Source organism: Castor canadensis, chromosome 8, assembly GCF_047511655.1.
Source record: "Castor canadensis chromosome 8, mCasCan1.hap1v2, whole genome shotgun sequence".
NCBI classification, from domain to species: Eukaryota; Metazoa; Chordata; class Mammalia; order Rodentia; family Castoridae; genus Castor; species Castor canadensis.
Window position 1 is genome coordinate 87,173,028 of NC_133393.1, and position 14,580 is coordinate 87,187,607.

A 14,580-nucleotide genomic window follows, 5' to 3' on the forward strand; every position below is an offset into this window, starting at 1 on the left:
CTGGTTTCCTTTTCTGTAGGTGGTATATGTCTCATGAGTATTTGTATTGCCAAGTTTATATGTTGCCTACTCTAGTTCAATCATTATTCTCATCTCATGTTGTTTTTTGTTTGGAGGGTGGGTGATATTTTATGTGTAAAATAATGGCAGAGAACAGGAGTTTCTTTGATTTTTTTTTATTATTAAAAGTGACATGCAGTTTATTGGAAGGCAAAAATTGACAGAGCAATGTGCAGCCTAAGTATTTGCCCTCATGGAGTAGATTATGGCCAGCTAAAGGTTTGGAGACTGTTTAATGGGAAAGTTTTCAGAATAAGCCCACCCTTGTCTTCCTCCTTCTCCCTTCCTTCCTTCCTTCTCTCTTCCTCCCTCTCTCCTTCAAAGGCAAAAACGAGCAGAGTGATCTCTAGGTTTTTAAATTAATGTGACAGTTCAACCTTTATTGAATATTCTAAAGGTATAGCACATTGGTAAGGCGTTTCACACCTTTGTCCAACAGTTTATGAATTGCTTTGCCAAAATGAATTTTTTAATGATGGTAATCCAGTTCTTTAAAATATTGAAGAATATCCAGTTCTTTAAAAATTTCAAGTTATAGTCTCAATCCTCAAATTTTGCTACACTGTTTTATTGTTGTCTGTAAATGGTATAAATTGTGTGTAGATAATATGTATCATTTGATCATTTAATATGAGCATTCGCTTTGATAATTAACTCATTAAGTAGTTTTTGCCCTTTAGTTAATTTGCTGATGATCATTATTTGTCTTAATGAAGAGGACTGTCATTGAGCAAAATGGGCCTCTTGATTACCGTTTTACAGGGCATTAAATGCTAACAAAGCCTTAGGAGCTTTATTTTATTTACTTATATTTGTGATGGTCCTGGGGTATAAACTCAGACCCTCAACTTGCTAGGTGCTCTACCACTTCACTAGCCCTGTTTTGTATTGTGTAATTATGAGATAGGCTCTCAAGAACTCCCTGCCTGGGCTGGCTTTGAACTGCAATCCTCCTGATCTCTGCCTCCTGAGCAGGTAGGATTATAGGTGTGAGCCAGTGACACTCGTCTAGCCTTAGGAGTTTTATATATAAGTATGTTGATCAATTTGACCAAAGTGGGGGAGGTGTATAAATTTCTTCTTTTTTTGAGATTGGGTCTCATAACTTAGCTAAGGCTGGCCTTGAACTTGCAGTTCTCCTCCCTGTGCTTCCCAAGTGCTGGGATCACAAGCACGCATCCTTAGCCCTTCTCTGAATTTCTTCTTTATCATAGCAGAGATACAGCATAATTGTGTATTCCTTTTAGTGGATTAACAGCCAAATTGGTAATCTCACATATAGTCTTTTGAGTTGTATTTAAATGAATGGATTTATCAAAGGTTTAATCATAGAGAGGGCTGATGCAGGTGGCTCTGCTTGCCTGCCAAGTGGAACACCCTGAGTTCAAACCTCAATACTGCCCAAAAAAAAAAAAAAAGTAGTTTCATCACAAATACCTTAGATTTAACTACATACATACTTACAGGTTTTTATGAAATGTTTAACAGTTAACTATTTGTGAGTTTTTACAGGTTTTTATGAAATGTTTAACAGTTAACTACCTAAATGAAATGAAAAACTATTGAATGTCAGAGGAACTGGGGTATCCTCACTTTCTGTGCTTTTCCCAAATAAGGACTTCCAGCTTCTGGTTCTGTAGGAAAGAGCAAGAAATTTCATTTTTAGCAGCTGCTCTCCAGGGAGATTTTGTTGTTTCAGCTTTGTTTTTTGTATTGCTGGGGTGTTGTTTTGGTGGGGTTTTTTTGTTTGTTTGCCTTGAGACAGGGTCCCACTATGTTCCCAGGCTCAGATTTGTGATCCTCCCTCAGCCTCCTGAGTAGCTGAGATTAGATGTGTGTGCCACCAAACCAGACTGCTGGTTTTTTAAGATGCTGTCTTTGTCTCCTGTTTTCATTTACTTACTGTATCAGATTTAATAAACTAGTAGTATTACTGCCCCCTCCCCCAATATTACAAATATTTTTGGGGGGATACTAGAGATCAAATCCAAGCCTTTGAGCATGTTACACCATGTGACTCTACCACTGATGTACACCCTCAGCCCAACACACACTTGTATTTTGAATGCTACCCCTAACTTCCAATTTTGCTGTTCTGTATTCCAAATTCTGCATTGACAAGTAACTATCATCTTGATTTGTCAAAATGGAAGACATTAGCTGGGTGCTGCTGGCTTGTGCCTGTAATCCTAGGTACTCAGGAGGCAGAGATGAGGAGGATTGTGGTTCAAAGCTATTCTGTTCAAATAGTTCACAAAAACCTATCTTAAAAAAACCCAACACAAAAAGGACTGGTGGAGTGGCTCACGGTGTAAGCCCTGAGTTCAAACCCTAATACCACAAAAAACAAAAAGCCACAAGGATATTGACTTAGTATTGAACCTAATCATAATGTGTGGAGTATTCAGTCCGCCAGGGTTCCAGATAGTGTACTATGTGGCAAAACAGGGTTCTTGCTCTTACTGTGCTTAAAAGTTGCATGTCGTTTACAGAATTAGAGCAATGGTAAATGTGAAAAATGGAGCCAGCCATAGTGGTGCATTAACTATAATCCCACCTCTTGGGAGTCTGGGGCATCAGGATTGCAAGTTTGAGATGAACCTGGGCTACATGGGAGAGACCCTGTCTCAAAAAAAAAAAAAAAAAAAAAGGAATAGCTGGTTTGGTGGCTCAGGCCTGTAATCCTAGCAGACATTGGGAGGCTTGCAGTTGTAGGCCAGTCTAGACAAGTAGTTGGAGAAACCCTATGTTGAAATTAACAAATGCAAGAAAAGGCTGGTGTAGCTCAAGTGGTAGAGCAACTGTCTAGCAAGCATGAGGCCCTGAGGTCAAGTCCCAGTACTGCCACAAAGAAAAAAAGAATGTGCTTAATTGGTCATTGAAAGCTTTAGATCTTTTAAAAGGCACCCATGTCTTTAGCAGAAGTTGGGCGGCATTATGGGTGCAGAATCCAACATCTGCATTATAGTCCTGAAGACTAATCCTGAGTATTAGTGGTTTTTCTTTCACCATGGTCTTGGAACCATAGACCTATGGATAACAATGGCCTTCTATACATACATACATATGCACTAAAAGTATAGAATCTTGCCGGAGATGAAACACCTCTTAAATTTTATATTTTCCTTGTCAAAAATAAGACATATTGAGTCCAGGCACGGTGGCACACACTGAAAGCCCACATTTTGGAGGCTGAGGTAACAGGATTGCAAGTTTGAAGCCAGCCTAGGTACACAGACCCTGTCTTAAAAACCAAAGACCCAGGCATGGTGTCATATGTCCTAACACTAAGAGCCCTGTCTCAAATTTTAAAAATAACAAAAAATAGGTGGAGTGGCTCAGGTGGTAGAGTGCCTGCCCAGGAAGTACATTCAACCCCAGTACAGTCGCAAATTAAAAACAAATAGTCCAAGCACCTGTGGCTCACGCCTGTATCCTAGCTACTCAGGAGGCAGAGATCAGGAGGAAAAAAGTTTGAAGCCAGCTTCGGGCAAATAGTTTGTGAGACTCTATCTAGAAAAATACCATCACAAAAGAGGGCTGGTGGAATGGCTCAAGGTGTAGGCCCTGAGTTCAAACCCCAGTACCACCAAAAAAACCCCAAAAAACATGATAAATATTTTGTAAAGTAGTATAACAGGTAGCCATGTGCTTTTACTCTGTTTGTCTTTTGAATATATTTGGTAATTTTTTTCCAGTACCTCTTTAAATTTTTTAATTTATTTTTAAACTTTATTTTTTATTTTCATTTGTTTGTTTGTTTATTTATTTATTTTGAGGCAGGGTCTCTGTTGCCCAGGCTGGTCTCCAGCAACTAGAATCAAGCAATCTTCCCACCTCAGCCTTGAAAGTGCTGACACTACAGGCATGTGCCACTATGCCTGGCTTCTTTAAATTATTTTTTAAAATTTTGATTTATTTATTTTTGCAGTACTGGGGTTTGAACTCAGGGCCTCATGCTTGCTAGGCAGGTGCTCTTACCATTTGAGCTACTCCACCAGCTCCCTTTAAATTATTTTCAACATTAATTTAGAATATTTATAAATTTACCAAGTAGTTGAAAAGACTCACAGGGCATTCCTATAGAGCCTTCATCCAATTTCCACTATTGTTAAACATCTTCACCATGTATATTAGTCACAATCAAGAAGCCAACATTGGGATGCTACTACTAAGTAAATGCCACAGTTTATTTGGATTTCATTAGATTGCACCCTCTCCCCATGTTATTTTTCTTTTCCAGGACCCCATCCAGGCTACCACATTACTTGTAGTGGTCATGTCTCCTTATGCTTTTCTGGTCTATGACAGTTTCTCAGATCTTTTTGTTTGTTTTTGACTGTACTGGGGTTTGAACTTGGCCTCATGCTTGCCAGCCAGGTGCTCTACATTTGAGCCACTCTGCCAGCCCTGTTTTGTGTTGGGTGTTTTCAAGGTAGGGTCCATAAACTATTAACGTGGGCTGGCCTAAAATTTTACTCCTCCTGATCTCTGCTTCCCCAGTAGCTAAGATTACAGGTATGAGCTGCCAGTGCCTGCCCAGCTTGTTTGTTTTTGAAGACATTAACAATTTTGAGTTTGGTTTTTTTGTTTTTGTTTTTTCCCCTCATAGACTGCAGTTAAGAGTTCCTGGGCTAATGGCCACAGAAGTAAAGTGCCACTTTGATCCTGTCACATGCAGTATGTGTTCTGTGGACATGGCTTGTCATTGATGGTGTTAACTATCACCTGACTGACAGTGTGTTTGCCAGGCTTCTCCCCTCCAAAATTATCTTTTGTTTCCCTTTCCTATATTCTGCTGTTTGGAATCACATTACCAAATATAGCTCACCTTCAAGTGGTGAGGAGTTAAGCTCCTCTTCATAGAAAGGAAAAGTATTTACGTAAATTATTTGGAATTAATCTGCATGGGAGATCTCTTTTTTATAATTTCTTTTTTAAACTAATAATTTTTTAGATAATTTTGTATAGACTACTGTTTGCTTTTATGTTCTTAAAACTTATTTTCTTCCTGCTATAGTTTGAATAAAGTAGCCCCCAAAGTGTTAAAGTCTGGGTCTCCAGTCTGTGACCCTATTGGGAGGTGATTGGACCTCTAACTGGAGAAAGTTGGGTTATTGGGTGCATATCTTTGGAGGGGATATTGCAACCTTTATTTACTTATGGTAGTACCTGGAGTTTGAACTCAGGGCCCCTGCTTGACAGGCACTCTACCACTTGAGCTACTCCACCACCTCTTTTGGTGTTAGATATTTTTGAGACAGAGTCTTGGAAACTATTTGTTTGCGGCTGGCTCTGAACTGCGATTCTCTCAATTTCTTGCCTCTTGAGTAGCTAGGATTTAAAAGCATGAGCCACCAGCACCAGCTTCGACCCCTGGTTTTTGTTTTGTTTGTTTGTTTTGCTGCTTGCTGACTGATTAAGTGAGCAGCTCTTCCACCATGATGTACTGTGTTGCCATCTGCCCAAAGGCAACAGGGCTAAAGAATACGGACTGTAACCTAGCAAACTGTGAGCCAAAATAAACCTTTCCTCCTGCCAGGTGCCAGTGCCACCAAAAAAAAGAAAGAAAAAAAAAATCAAAACCCTTTCCTCTTTATATAAGTTGATTATCTTAAGTATTTTGTCATAGTGATAGAAAGTTAACACACCTCCCAACAGAAGTTTGTTTTGCTTTGTTTTTTTAACAACCCATTAAGTACTCATTGCATGAAGGATTAAGTTAGAAATAGAAAAATTAATAAATTGGTTCCATTTATGACCACATTATAGTCCTTTCCTCAGATATCGCTATGGCTCTTTTAGGAATGTGGTCTTAAAAATTGTTGGGATATTGTTAGAGTTTAGAGACATCATTTTAATTTTTTCTGTTTTTCTGCCTGCCAGCATTTCATTTAAGATCACATTGTGAAAACATACCTTTGTGGGGTGGTGGGGTGTGTGTGCTGGGGATTAAGTTTATGCCACCCTCTCACATGCTAATCATCCACTCTACCACTGAGGTACATCCTCACCTTATCTTTTTTTCTTTTTTTCAGTACTGGGGCTTGAACTCTGGACCTACACCTTGAGCCACTCTACCAGCCCTTTTTTGTAAAGGGGTTTTTTGAGATAGGGTCTCACAAACTATTTGCCCGGGATGGCTTTGAACCTTGATCCTCTTGATCTCTGCCTTCTGAGTAGCGAGGAATACAGGTGGGAGCCAGGGATGCTCAGTTTCCCCGTCTTTCATTTTAAAGCATACCTTAGTACCCCAGTAACATGTCACAATATATAAAGAGAACTTTCTTCCTAATATTTTTCCACAATTTCTAAGTTGCTGAGAGCCTATTGTCCTATGCTTCTTCTGAAACCCTGTGGTTTCAGATGAACTTAAGAACAAAAAGTCTGGAACTGGGCAGTGGGGAAGGCCTATAATCATAGTACTGGGAAGCCTGAGACAGAATCATGAACTCGAAGCCAGCCTGAGCTACATGGTGAGACCCTGTCTCAAAAACTCATAACATAATCATCTCCCAATAATCACGGGATGTTGGTTCATCTCCCAACCACCTTTCTTTTGTGGAATAGTTCAGTTTACATAGGAGTTTCTTACATAGATTCAATTGTAGAAAGGTTTTATATGACATATTTTGCCGGTAGTCCATTTAGGGGCATAAGTAAGAACCTATTAGCATGAATGTAGACATGGTATTGCTGCTGCCTTCAGGCACGGCTCCCTAGAGTTCTCCCAACTCAGCCACTTTTGGGTATTCCAGGATGTGGGTCACAAATCATTCATTCTGCTGCTCTACCACCACCGCCAAGACAGTGCTTTCTCTGTGTTTCTTCCTTTCCTTCCTTTTTTTTTTGACAGTATCGGGGCCTCACACTTGGTGGGCAGGTGCTCTATGTAGCACTTGAGCCACTCGTCATCCCTGTCTTGTGTTGGGTATTTTTGAGATAGGGTCTTGCAATATTAGGCAGGCATTCTACCTCGTGAACCACTCCACCAGCTCTGTTTTTTTTGTCTTTTTGGTGGTACTAGGGTTTGAATTCAGGGCTTGCCTTTGGCAGGCAGGTGCTCTGCCACTTGAACCATGCCCCCAACCCTTTTTGCTTTAGTTACTTTTGCGATATGGTTTAGCTTTATGTTTGGGCCTGTCTGGACCTTGATCCTCCTATTTACACCTCCCGTGTAGCTGGGAAAACAGGCACACACCATCATGCCCAGCTTTTTATGGTTGAGATGGGGTCTTGCAAACTTTTTGCCCAGGCTGGCCTCCAATACAGTCCTCCCAATCTCTACCTCCCAAGTAGCTAGTGTTACAGATGTGAGCCATCATGCCCAGCTGTTCATATGTTTTCAGCTTTTTGTTTGCCAGACTTGCCACTGTCATTGTCTTCTAATTTTTTACTTTTTAAAAATTCATTTCTTGATTATTAAAAATACTTTTTTAATTTATTTTTTGAACTCGGCCACATGCTTGCTAGGGGAGGCACGCTTCCTCATGAGCCACTCCACCAACAGTCATTCTCTTCTGAAAGCACAGTTTTCCAAGAACTTGGCAGAGTTCTTGGGATTCTCCCCACATGTCTCTCCTATCAGGGAAAAGTGTCATTCTCAGAGTTCTGCCCTCCGCCCCTACAGCCCACTCCCCTTTATGTCCCGTGGACAGGACTGGGTTATGTACCAACGTCCTAGCAGCAAGAGAGGCTGAGTGTCTGGCGTTTCCAGCTTCTGGGATAGTGGGCTCACCAAACAAAATGGAAGATAGAAAAATGAGTTGTTTTTTTTTAGGGGGGGGATGGGGCAGTATTGGGGATTGAACTCAGGGCCTTGCACTTGGTATGCATGTACTCTACTGCTTGAGCCACACCCGCAGCCCAGAAATGAGCTTTGGATAAACAACTGAGTCCCTGCCACACCCCCCTCATTCGTTGAAAATTTGTATTCCATTCTAAACAATTAAAAATGCTATAGCATTTCATCCTTTTCTTCAAAGGGAGACACCACCACTATCTTCCAATTACTGCTACAGGATTCACGTACAAGACCTCTGGGACTATGCAGTCGTATTCAGGTCTGAAGATGGTTTCACTGGTAGCAGCAGCCTGGAGTTAAAAGACAAGTTAACTGGGCCGGGTGCTAGTGGCTTACACCTGTAATCCTAGCTTATCGGGAGGCAGCCGAGGAACCCTATCTCTAAAAGCCCATCACAAAAGCCTCCCCTCCCAACCATTTTTTTTTTTTTTTTTAAAGATAGGGTCTTCCTGCTACCTTTGCCTAGGCTAGCCTTAAATTCATGATTCCCTTGCCTCAACCTCCTGAGTAGCTGGGATTATAGGCAAACACCATCATTCCCAGTGGACTAATGGTGCTTTGCGCCCAGTCCTCAGCTATAGGGCTGATGGCTCAGTTACTCTCATCACCCCAGCCATCTGCATTACTTGTGAAACTTGTTAAAAATGTAAATTTTGGACCATACCCAAAGCCTGCAAACTCTGGGTTGGGTCCTTCCCCAGGATTCTGCTGCATGCTAAATTTGGGGAGTTCCTGCGAAAATCAGTGCTGGGCAAGGAAATGTAGGGGCACTAATTCACCTACCATTCAGTCAAGGAACCATGCAGAGATACTGCTCCTGAGCACAGATAATACTCTGTGTTTTAAAATTAGCCATTATGCCGGGGGTTGGTGGCTCATGCCTGTAATCCTAGCTACTCAGGAGACAGAAATCAGAAGGATTGGTTCAAAGCCAGCCCTGGGCAAATAGTTTGTGAAACTTTATCTTGAAAAAAACTCAGCACAAAAAATAGGGTTGGTGGAATGGCTCAAGCTGCAAGAGCACCTGTTTAGCAAGTGTGAGGCCCTGAGTTCAAACCCCAGTGCCACCAAATATAAAATCAGCCTTTGCTGTGCAACAAGCTGACAAAATTAGTGCCTTAAAACTGCAAGCATTTATTTGCTTATGACCTAGGGTTGGCCATTTGGTTTGGGTTCAGCAGGTATCGTTCATGGATTTGTCATCAACGGGCCTCCCTCATATGCTTTGCAATTGGTTGGTTTGTGCTTGGGTATGTTCATTCAAGTGGTAATGATCTCAGACTCTCCAAAAGCAGAAGGGGCAAGCCTCAGTGCACAAACACTTTCTCTGTGTTACGTTTTCTATTATCTCACCAGCCAAAGCAAGACATAGGATCAAACCCAAAATGTGTCAAGGAGGGCTCTACCTAAGGGTAGCAAATGGGGTGGTGTTGGGGGCACATTGCCATTTTTGCCAACTGCTTACCATAGTGCTTCCAGTACAGTGAAAAATAAGCTTGTTAGCTCTTCTGGCCTCCCTGGCTCTGACCTTTGGGAATATTTTAGTCATCCACTGTCCCTAGGGACATTCCTAATATGGGCATTTAGTGTGTGTGCTTCTTGGGAGCTGCAGAGCTTTGCTGGCTATCTTCCTAAAGTGAGAGCTGGGAATTTAGGACCTGCTTTAGATATGAGGCAGTTAAAGCCAGGTAGGAGAGTCTTTGGCTGCAAAAACTTCAATGGGTTTCTGGGGTATCCATTCTAGATAATTCCCTATGCTAATAAAGGAGGTAACGGTCATATCTAGATTGGTTTGGTTCAATGAAAGCCATTAACTGCATATAGATGTCAAACACTTAAAATTTAGCTATTCTAAAGCTGAGTGCTGGTGGCTCACGTCTGTAATCCTAGCTACTAGGGAAGCAGAGATCAGGAGGATCTTGGTTCAAAGTCAGCCCAGGCAAATAGTTTGAGAGACCCTATCTTGAAAATACCCAATACAAAAAAGGGCTGGTGGAGTGGCTCAAATGGTAGAGTGCCTGCCTAGCAAATGTGAAGCCCTGAGTTCAAACTCCCTGCCAAAAGAAAAAATGTAGTGAATTTAATTAATTTTTGTGGTGCTGATCATGGAACCCAGGGCCTTCTGAATTGAGATGTGCTATTTCTTTCTACCTTTTAAAATGTAGCTAGTGGGGAGGGGGAGAGGTAGCCCAAACAATGTATACACATGTGAGTAAATGTGAAAATAAAATACAATCTCCAAAAAAAATAAATAAACCAAATGTAGCTAGTAAGAAATTTAACGCTATACATGTGGCTCATCTTGTATTTCTATTGGACAGCATCGATCAGTCTTTAAGAATTTCTGCCTCGTGGCTATTGTCCTATATGCAGGGACTACTCCTTTCTTAGTTTAAAGGTCTGCTCTTTGAGACAAGTTGATCTCCTCTCTCTTTTGATCAAATCCAGGACATCACTCATCCTGGCCAAGTGCTCTATCACTAAGCTACATTCCCACTCAGGAACAATTTGAATTAATGACCAGGGGAAAGGAAGATTCCATCTTTAATCTAATCTTTCCTGCCAAGCTTGCATTCATTACTAACTTTACCCTCCCTCATCTGTCAAAAAATGTTTTATGAGAGGTGTTCAGATCCTTCTCTCATGTTCTTGCTTCTGTTTATCCTAACTTCAACTTGGGTTTAGAAGAAGTTGGCTTCCCCTAATCTGCTTGTCAGTACGAATTTCTTTAACTTCTTTTTTGCATCCCACATGCATACCTATGTTTATTGCAGCAGTATTCATAGGCAAGCTATGGAAAATAGCCCAAATACCCCACAACTGAGGACTGGATTAAGAAAATGTGATGTATATACTACAGCCATAAATAAGAATGAAATTATGTTGTTTGCAGGTAGATGGATGGAACTGGAGATCATCATGTTAAGTGAAGTAAGCCAGGCTCAGAAGGACAAAGGTGGAATATTTTGCCTTCATATGTGGAAGCTAGACTTTTTAAATCCTTAGGTGACAGTCATCTTTTTCTCTTTATTGCAGGGCTGGGGACGGGACCCAGGGCTTCACACACGCCAGGCAAGTGCTCTAGCACTGAGCTACACCCTCAGTCTCCATCAGTCTTGCCCAAGGCCATATGCCTGGGTAGTACTAATTTCTGTGTGCTGGCTGGAACCTCTAAGGCAGAGGCGAATTTCCCTTAGACTGCACTGGAACCTAGGAGGCACAATCTGAGGGCTTCTGGAAGCTACCATGTGGATCCTAAAAATAAAATGCTCACAATGGAAGAAAGATAGAAAGAGACAATGTATCTAATATCATCTGAGCTCTGACCCAAACCATGACATGGGCCAGAACTGCTCTAAACCTTGTCATTTTTGAACCAAAAATAATGCAGAAAAAAGTGGGCTTTCCCACACAAACGGAGCTCCATTCCTCACCTCTGTCAATCTAGAATACAGTCTGAAAACCTTCTTAGCAAAGCCAAACTGTTTCCCTGTCCTCAGTTGGGACATTTCCAGACTGTTAATCTTTTGTATGAATTGACTGAAAGACATACCAAGCAGTCAATTCATTCCAGAAATCCTGAGTTTTTCTTATTATCTCCAGTCTATATGTGATGAGTCATAACAATGTACTAGACACTTTGCAACTGTACTCAATTTCACATTTTGCTCACTCAGCCCATTTTTGATACGGAATTCAGTATCAGATAGGAGCCTATTATATAACAGGAAGTTCAACGTAGGCAGCTCTAGGATTTGTTGGTTTAGCAGACCTGTTTTGTGCAGTTCAAGGTGATGTTTCAGTGTTTCTCTTAGTTATTCCCTTGTGACTACAAGGTGACTTCTGGTCACTGAACAGCACAATATCCAAAGACAGGAAGGAAGTGAAAGGTTAGTTTTCTATGTGCAGTTCTTATCAGCGAGGAAAATCCTTCCAGATGCTCCTGTTTCAACAGTTCCCTGAGTGAATCATACACCTGCCAAGAGGTAAGGGAAAGTGAGCATTTATGCACTTGGCCTCCACAGGGGCTATGTGGTCTGCTAGTAAGGAAAAGGAGAAAGCAGAACTATTAAGAGGGTAAATAAGAATGCCCGCTGAGCCCTTCTGGCAGTCTATTGCTGGGTAACAAACCACCTCAAGTTTAGGGCCCACACCTTGAGCTACTCCACCAGTCCTTTTTTGTGATTTTTTTTTTTTTCAAGATAGGGCCTCAAGAACTATTTGCTCAGGCTGGATTGGAACTGTGATCCTTTTGATCTCTGCCTCCTGAGTAGCTAGAATTACAGGTGACACTACTGCCAGACTTGGGAGGCTTTCTTGATGGAAGGAGTGTCAGTGAATTAGTAGCCTTTAAAAAAAGAAAAATGCCTGGTGCGGGTGGTTCACACCTATAATCCTAGCTTCTCAGGAGGCAGATCAGGAGGATCGTGGTTCAAAGCCAGCCTGAGCAAATAATTCATGAGAGACGAAAAAATAGGGCTAGGGTGGCTCAAGTTGAAGGCCCTGAGTTCAAACCCCAACACTGCAAAAAACAAACAAAAAACCCAAAAAAACCAAGCCTATAATCCTAGATACTCAAGAAAGCAGAGGTTTGGAGCCAGACCCCAGCAAATAGTTCTTGAGACACTATCTCGAAAAAACCCATCACAAGAAAGGACTGGTGGAGTGGCTCAAGTGGTAAGAGTGTGGGCCTAATAAGCATGAAGCCCTTAGTTCAAACCCCAGAGCTGCCAAAAAAAAAAAAAAAAAAAACCAACAAAAACAACCCAAAACAACAACAAAAAAACAAAGCAGCTGGGTGTGGTGCCTATAATCCCCACTACTTTAGAGGCAGAGATGGGGAGGATTGTAGTTTGAGGCCAGCCTGGGTAAAAAGTTTCGAAGACCTCCCCATCTCAACCACTAAACCTGGGTGTGGAGGCATGGGCCTGTCATCCTAGCTGTGTGGAAAGTGTAACTAAGAGGTTTGCCTGGGCAAAAATGTGAGACCCTATCAGAAAAATAACCAAAGCCAAAAGGGCTGGAGGCATGGCTCAAGTGGTAGAGCACTTGCCTAGCAAGTGCAAGCCTTTGAGTTCAAAACCACAGTACTGCAACAAACAAAACAACCAACCAAACCAAACAAACCTCCCAAAACAAAACAAGACAAAAAAAACCAAACCAAAACTGAACTGGGTTTGGTGGCCTGCACCTGTTACCCTAGCACTCGAGACTGAGGCAGAGGAAACATTACAAACTTGAGGCCAGACTGAGCTATATAATGAGAACCTATCTCAAAAAGAAAAAACAAAAACAAACAAACCAAAACCAAACCAATCCCCAAACCAAATGAAACCAAACCAACCCTGTGACAGTGCTCATGTAAACCAGAGGATGTGTACAAATTTCCCCTTAGATTATCTTTATGTTGTTTCTGTTAAAAGGAAATTTCAAAGTCCACCCCTCAATTAGCCATGATGTCACACTCCCTTTTTTATAAGTGGAAATTCTTTTTTTTTTTTTCTTTTATTATTCATACGTGCATACAAGGCTTGGTTCATTTCTCCCCCCTGCCCCCGCCCCCTCCCTTACCACCCACTCCGCCCCCTCCCGCTCCCCCCCTCAATACCCAGCAGAAACTATTTTGCCCTTATTTCTAATTTTGTTGTATAAGTGGAAATTCTTAACTTTTTTTTTTTTTTCTAAATGCTTTCCTTCCAGCCCATGAATGATACAAAATGCTGCCTAGAAACTACTACCGTGGGCTGTGGATATAGGTCAGTGGTAGAGCAGGGGGTGAGAGGCCCAAGATTAGATAATCAGCACAGCAAAAACAAAGCAAAACAAACGAAAAGATCTCTTCCTGAATACATGTTGGGCCTGGTCTCCCAAAGGATCAAGTTTCGCTTTTTATTTTTTTTGCGGTACTGGGGCTTGAACTCAGGGCCTAAACCTTAAGCCACTCCACCAGCCCTTTGTTTGTGTTAGGTATTTTCGAGATAGGGTCTCTTGAACTATTTGCCTGGGCTGGCTTCAAACCGCTATCCTCCTGATCTCTGCCTCTTGAGTAGCTAGGATTACAGCCATGAACTACTGGCGCCTGGCTTCACTTTTTATTTTTAATGTTTTTATTAGTATATAATAGTTGTACAACAGGTTTCATTGTGACATTTCCGTATATGTGTACAATGTAACCTGTACATCCCCTCCATTATTCTCTCTCTCCGCTTTCCGCCTTCTTAAAATGACTTCACAGGTTTCAGTGTTCCATATTCATACATGTGTGGAAAGTACATCAACCACATTCACCGTCCTTCACCCTCTTCATTTACCCTCCCCCTCCCACTAGTGTCCTCCCTTAACATGACCTGTATTACATTCCTGTCCTTCATTGTTTAAATGTTTTCATCGTTCAGTGGGGGTTTCCTTTGGCATTTTAACTGTAAATACATTGTATAATCAGTCTAACCCTCTCTACTACTCTTCCCTACTCAAAGGACCAACTATGGAACAAGGAACGGAAGTGAAAATACTGGAATCCCTCAGATTGTGGGGGAGGGGAAGATAAACAGAACAATAAACCAGTTGTCTCCATGTCAAAATTTTTCAATACTATTAAACAGAACACTGAATGATAATGTAAAACAACTGTCCCCTTAGTTCCCAGAGGGTCCACCATGTTTGGACCCACTTATATTAACAAAAATTTTTTTTGGCGGTACTGGGGTTTGAACTCA